At 35.6% G+C, this 6993-nt stretch overlaps 1 long non-coding RNA gene across 1 annotated transcript; it reads left to right on the top strand.

The window, feature by feature from the left end:
• The first annotated feature begins 347 nt into the window (after positions 1-347).
• Positions 348-3700, top strand: LOC118762051. The gene is made up of 2 exons (XR_004997840.1): positions 348-831; positions 3420-3700. It is a non-coding gene; the product is annotated as an uncharacterized LOC118762051 (long non-coding RNA).
• Positions 3701-6993: the final 3293 nt, after the last annotated feature.

Here is a 6993-nt window from a genome sequence, read left to right as displayed (position 1 = left end):
GTGACAACCAGAGTTTGAACTTGGCATGTCTTCATAATACAAGTCGGGAAACAAGCAAATTTCTATTTTGATATTACTGAAGACATTTATAATTTCTTTTTTTTTTTTTTTTTTTTTCATTCAGCAAGTCTTTAGAATAAATTGCTGGGTGTTTAAGAATTTGTCAAGCATGAATCACATATACTGTGGAATGAAAGCGATGAGATAGCAAACTCTGTAGATGGGAATTCTAGATGAATTGGTCGGACTGATAAAATAATTAAGAGAATGAAACAAAAAGTGTGCTATTGATATTTTGTGACGCATTCTTACGTGGATTTTCTTTGCATTGCATATTTTGTAGAAATTTTGTTTTAACGTCCACCAATCGAAAGCAGAAACATCTTGTAGAGACGCAAATGAAAATTAGAGAAGCTGCTGCTGCTGCTGGTGTTCATACTTCGAAAGAGAAATTGTCAGAATCATATGAAATGTTCTGTCAAGCAGCACTTAAAGCGGGAAACAATCAAAATGTAACATGGGGATTGACCACTCAAAGAAGGAAATATGGTGTAATCGAGTGCATGGAGAAAATGCACAAGATTCAGAATTGACTGCTGAACAGGAAATTTGTTGCATCACGAAGGATGATATTGATCGTTAGATTATAGAAATAACCGGAAGATTTCCTCGCTGACGAGATTTAGATCCACAATTTAGATATATAATAGATGTGCAAAATTATTTGCCGTAGATTTTGAGGAAATTTGCAAGAATATGTCGACTTAAAACGAAAACATTTTTATTGAAGGATTAGAATTGTACAAAGAAATTAAATTCTCTCCAATGTTGGTAAGTTAGAACAAACTGATTTCTTTGAAACATATTTCACCACAGATTTACTAACGATTGTATTTCCTTTGGGGAACATGATTTCCCAAATTTTGGAATTGTATTACAGATTATATGAACAACTGTGTTTTCTGTTATCGGTTGGGAACTGTTCTCCAAGAAACTGAAATTAATTCTGACATACTTCAAAATCTCAATGATTCAACGACGAATTAATAACTTGCTAATACCCAGTATTGAAAACTACTTTCAAAATACCATAAATGTTGATAGATAATGGATACATTTGCTTCAGTGAAAGCATGAATGCTTCATATATAATATAACCATTAATACTAGTTTACTAGCAGTACGAGATCTAATTAATTATAAGTACAGTGTGTAAACTAATCAAATATATTTGTAAATTTAAGTAATATATTACACAGCTGTTTCATAATCCATGTATAACATTAATGACCAGCTTCGAATTTGACATGGGATAACCAGGGATGTAACAGAAAGATTCCTTTAGTAAACTGGCTTTGAACAATACCGGGTGGCATAAATATCGACAAGTTATTCACAACTTAAATAGATACTCTTGGTCTTCATTTCTTCCAGGCTTGCAGTTGTGAAATTGTGCGATATTGTAAGGTTGTAACTAACAATTTATGATAATGTCATTCAGGAGGTAATTACTCGCGAAACAAATATATACTGGAGTAAAGATTGTTTGCCAACATACCAAAGCAGTCCTGGTTTAGGACGAATGTTGCTGTAATTTTAGCCCCGGGAAACATCGCCTCCAGCTGGCTATACTATGACACGATCTGTGTCCTTATATCTTCGAACAAGGGAATCTAGCACCCCCACTCAGCTCAAAACAATATCTGTGTATCACGATTTCCGGGTTATTTCCCTTCATCAGCACAGAATAATTGTTCGGCTAGAGACGATGTCTCCTGGGGCTAAATTACAGTAACATTCGTCCTAAACCAGGACTGCCATGTTATGTTGGCAAAACTCTTTACTCCAAAGTATTGTTGCTGAATATCTCTCGTTGTGTGATTTAAAAATAGTAAATATATACCGATCAGAATACTTGAAGTAGAGGTGCCAAATGCATAACTGGTCCATGACATTGGGAAACTTGCTGCGCTGTTGCATATATATATATATATATATATATATATATAATATATATATATATATATATATATATATATATATATATACAACAATTGCAGCGTGGAAGGTTTAAATTTAAATGTTGAAGTGAATCTAACGGTTTTTGCGTGTTTCTTAAATGGCTTATAAACACCTTCCACGCTGCAGTGGTTTTCGTTCCAGCACATGATCTCAGATCAGGTCACTTGCTATGCAAGTACATCTATATATGTATGTATACACACAAGTATATACATGTGTGTATCTATGTATTTATGTATATATATGTGCATACAGGTATAATAAAAACTCAGAAAAAAAACCCTGACTAATATAAGCAACATTACAGCATTAATGTTTACGCAGTGGAAAAGAGATCAATGTATTGGGTGCAGTATTTCTTTGTCGATGTCGGACGAAGGAGAATTATAAGGGAAAAGCAATTATGTCAATGATGAAACATAGTGGGAAGGCAGACAAGACGGAAGGGAAGTTATTGTTCTCCAGTTGAGGAGAGTGAACGTCTGCTAATGGCGTAGGTAAGTATGGAAGTGTATATTGAAGTATGTGTGAATAATTGAGACTGAGTGGATGCCGGTCTGAACGAATAACTAATAATGAATAACTAGTGGACTATGGGAGTAATCTTATGTAAGCTTTGTTTGCTTGTGAGTGAGTATGTGTGAGCGTGTGTGTGTGTGTGTGTGTGTGTGTGTGTGTGTGTGTAACTGTGGGAAATGATTGTGTATGAAAAGGTTTGGAAATGATACGATAAAGGCGTCGTAGATTGTCGATATGGGTGTAGATTAGCAGCAGACGGTGTAAGGACACGAATGTCCAGTGCATGTAGTGGTGGTGATAACTCACACCCATCGGGTCTCTAGTTTGTCGATAGGGAAATGGCCTGTAAATACACAGGGTAGCTGCGAATACTCAATAAGCAGTCCTGGACAAGACAAAATCATGTGCTGCTCTTTGGCAAGGCATAGCACCCTTTAACCACACTCGTGGCTAAAATCTTGAAACCCTGAAAAGAACGAAAGTGCCACTATGATTGGAAAGCAGGATGGTATGAAGGAATTGAATGCAAGACATAAAACATGTTTTGTCTTGAGTTTTCTCTTCATTTGCAGAACAAATTACAGGTTTGTGAAACTTGGTGTAGGAAACCCGCCAGTTTGACTGGCATTAGAATCTTATATAAGACCTGCGACCCTTGGCGAGAAATCAGGAGTTGAAAAACATTGTCCAAACTCGACCAGTTGTGACTTAGTAGTGTCAAGTTGTGTAGCGACGGATTTGTCCATCACTTCATATAAATTGTTTCAAAATTTGTGAATATTTTTTACTTACTATTTTCTTTACACTTCTGTTTTCCTTATTTATTTCTGAGGTTATTGTCAATTTCTAACACGATGCATTTTTTGGTCACTTTATAGAAATCATATTCAGATAAAAACGGATGCCTCTTCAGATGTGACTCGCATGCCGGACATCTTCCTATTAATTATACGCATGTCAGCCATTATGCCATTAATTCTATGAGCTCTATATTAGGAAAAACTTGTTAAAATTTACCATTATTGCACAGTTTTATGTTTTCTACCAGAATGGGGTATTATCGATGAATATATTGATTGGATAATTTTGCCTAAAAATGATGAATTGAAAACAGATAAATTTGAGAAGAGATGAACGATTAGAAATCGTTGATAAAAAATATAACGAATCTAAAATGATATCAGATAAAAGAAAGAAATTGACTCGACAGACACGATGTATGAAAGAGTATAGAAAATGTTTATAGGAAACAGTATATAGCCATTGAAGATCTAAATTTATACTTTCATTGAAGATGTAAATTTCTAAACCACAACAGTAACCATGATGATGGCAATACGCTTGTATATGCTAATATTTGTACATATGTACGTGTTAATTGTTCGAAATTTAACTATTGGAAAATATATGAACATTACGTTATCATTTAATCATATTATACGCATTTTCATTGGTGGAAATAATAATTAAAGGTTATTTTATTGATGTTTTCAAGATTTACCATTCAAAATAAATATTTCAACATTCTTTCATGGAAGAGTATTTAAAATTTTTCAAATAGAAATAATGGTTAATTTTTTTTCTCTTTAATTGCAATATTAAACATTTGTCAGTTCCATCTATAAACATTTGCCATTTGGAATTATTTAGAATTATGGTCAAACCTTTTAAATTAAAATAATAAAGATATCCAAAATTAAATTTATTTAAATGATTTTCGTATTTCTAATATTTTCTTTCAAAACTACGAAGCTGTCTGAAATGTCTTTTGAAACGACATTTTGGTAGAAACTATATTTTGTTTAAGCTATGTTCTACATAGATTATTAATTCTGCTACACGACTGCACATATTTGGAGAGCCGAACTAATCGATAATCGTGGTTCAGTAATTGATGTGTACTTCGTTTTATCGGAAGGATCGAAGGTAAAATTGACCAAGTAAGAGTTGTATTTAGGAAACAAAGGGACTTAATTTAGGAAATAAAGGGACTTAATCGGTACAAGAATGTTTGTTGGGTCTCTAACGATCCTGAGAACCCACGGTCACCATTAAGTTTTACAGAATAATAATTACGACTATTATTTTGTTCGTCTCAATAGAAATTTTAATAAATGGGCACTACAGTAGAAAGTTAATGAGGATCTCTTATTGTATTAAATAGATCCTCTTTGTATTCCTTATTTCGCTATAATCTGCAGATAATCCACAATATCTATAGGGTCAGCTATTTGATTAGACTCAACGATAGTCAGGTTGTAGAGTTCACGATATTTTGGCTTCACTAAGCCTCAACATCCAACTAAAAATTATTTACATCGCGTTTTCCTCTGCACTGGGCTTACTGACACTGTCCTCTCTCCCTCTATTCATCTCTCACTCACTCACTCACTCACTCACTCCCTTCCTCCCTCACTCACTCACTCACTCATTCACGCACTCACTCACGCACTCACTCACTCACGCACTCACTCACTCACTCATTCACTCACTCACTCACTCTTTCATTCACTCAGTCACTCATTCACTCAGTCACTCAGTCACTCACTCACTCACACACGCACTCACCCACTCACTCAATCAATCACTCACTCATTCACGCACTCACTCACTCACGCACTCACACATTCACTCACTCACACACTCATTCACTCAGTAACTCATTCACTCAGTCACTCAGTCACTCAGTCACTCAGTCACTCAGTCACTCACACACGCACTCACTCACTCACTCACTCACTCACTCACTCACTCACTCACTCACCTACTCACTCTATTTCTCTGTCTGTCTTTCTCTCTTCCTCCCTCCCTCCCTCTCAATCTCATTTGCCGTTAGTAAGTAAAAAGCAGACCATGTTTAAATTCTGGAAAGTGAAATGTCTCCTCGCTGGCCTCACACCAAAAATGTCCGTAATTTAGTCGAGTCGGGAGTTGTTGAGAACTGTCCACCCAGTCCACCCAGTCCACCTTATCATTCGTCTCAACCGGGGAAATATCTGACATTATTTCACACTATTCTGTTGACACATTTCTTTTTATGGAGATTCTTCCTTCTTTTTGCAAACGTTTTTCAAACTCTTCAACCTTTAATACCTTGTGAGATGCAAACCAATTACTGTTAATGAGATTTTCATCGGAGAAGATACGGAATATCGATATTTTATGGGTATTTTGTGATTTAATCGATGGAAAGCGGATTATATAAACTCTGCAGGTCGGATGTATAAAGAAAAAAAATATAATTACACGGATTTGTTCCGTAATGTTTACGCTGTGCGTTACAGTCCTGTCCTCACCCTCCTTAACTTTGGATCTTCTTATTCCGTTGTTCTTTATTTTCACCTCCATCTTCACAATATCTTAACAATATTTTCTACTGTCACCTGAAACTCTCAGCCGCTGCCTTTCCAGTTTCGATCCTTATATACAAGGCCTAGTGGTTAGAGCGGTGCCCTCACGTTCACTAGATCGTGGGTTCGAATCCAGTGCCGGGCGGTATGTTGTGTTCTTGAGCAAGACTCTTCATTTCACATTGCTCCAGTTCACTCAGGTGTAAATGGGTCAACCTGCACCGGAATATCTTTCTGATCAAGGTGGGTGTTAGTCTGCTCGCCTAACCAGCGGGGTAAGCATCGTTCGTATGCTAAAACAATGCAAAGCGCATTGTGACCAGCGATGTATAACAACACCCGATAGTCACGTCGGTTATGTGATATATGTATATGTATAAATACATACATATATAAATATATATATATAATATATATATATATATATGTGTGTGTGTGTGTATATATATATATATATATCACGTGACCACGTGACCGACCAGTCTATCAGATGTTGCTACACATCGCTGGTCACAATACGCTTCGCATTGTTTTAGCCTTCAAATGACGCCACCCCACTGGCTAAGCGAGCAGGCCAATATATATATATATATAAACACATATAGGTATGTTTGTGTATATATGAATGTATTTATGCATGGTCTCCCATATTATCTGTGACTAAAATGTTAAAAATTTGCCAAAGTCAAAGGAATAACTCGGCAAAGTCAAATGGTTTGAAGAAATACTGTGACCTGCTAACTCCTCAAAGCCTTGATAAATATATCGAAATTATGCGTGCGCACATCAGTTTCTATACTTGAATCATATGCGTTCGTGGAGAGTTGTTGGTTCATTATTTCGAATTATTTCGAATACGAAACGCCCTGTTAATGTGTATATTAACTATTTCAATACATACATAAATATATGAAAATATACGTTGACTAAAATTGGTGCGATTCTCAAAGGCAGGAAACAGAAAAATGATTCACGTTCTCCAATGGCAGTTGATTAGAGTTCCAGGGAAGATTTGGAAAATATTCTTCAATTTGGCTGTCTCAGTTGATGATATATATATATATCATCATCATCATCATTTAATGTCCGCTTTCCATGCTAG

This window comes from Octopus sinensis, unplaced genomic scaffold (assembly GCF_006345805.1).
Source record: "Octopus sinensis unplaced genomic scaffold, ASM634580v1 Contig20018, whole genome shotgun sequence".
NCBI lineage: Eukaryota > Metazoa > Mollusca > Cephalopoda > Octopoda > Octopodidae > Octopus > Octopus sinensis.
The sequence above is the reverse complement of the archived record's forward strand: the minus strand, read 5'-3'. Positions and strand labels throughout refer to the sequence as shown.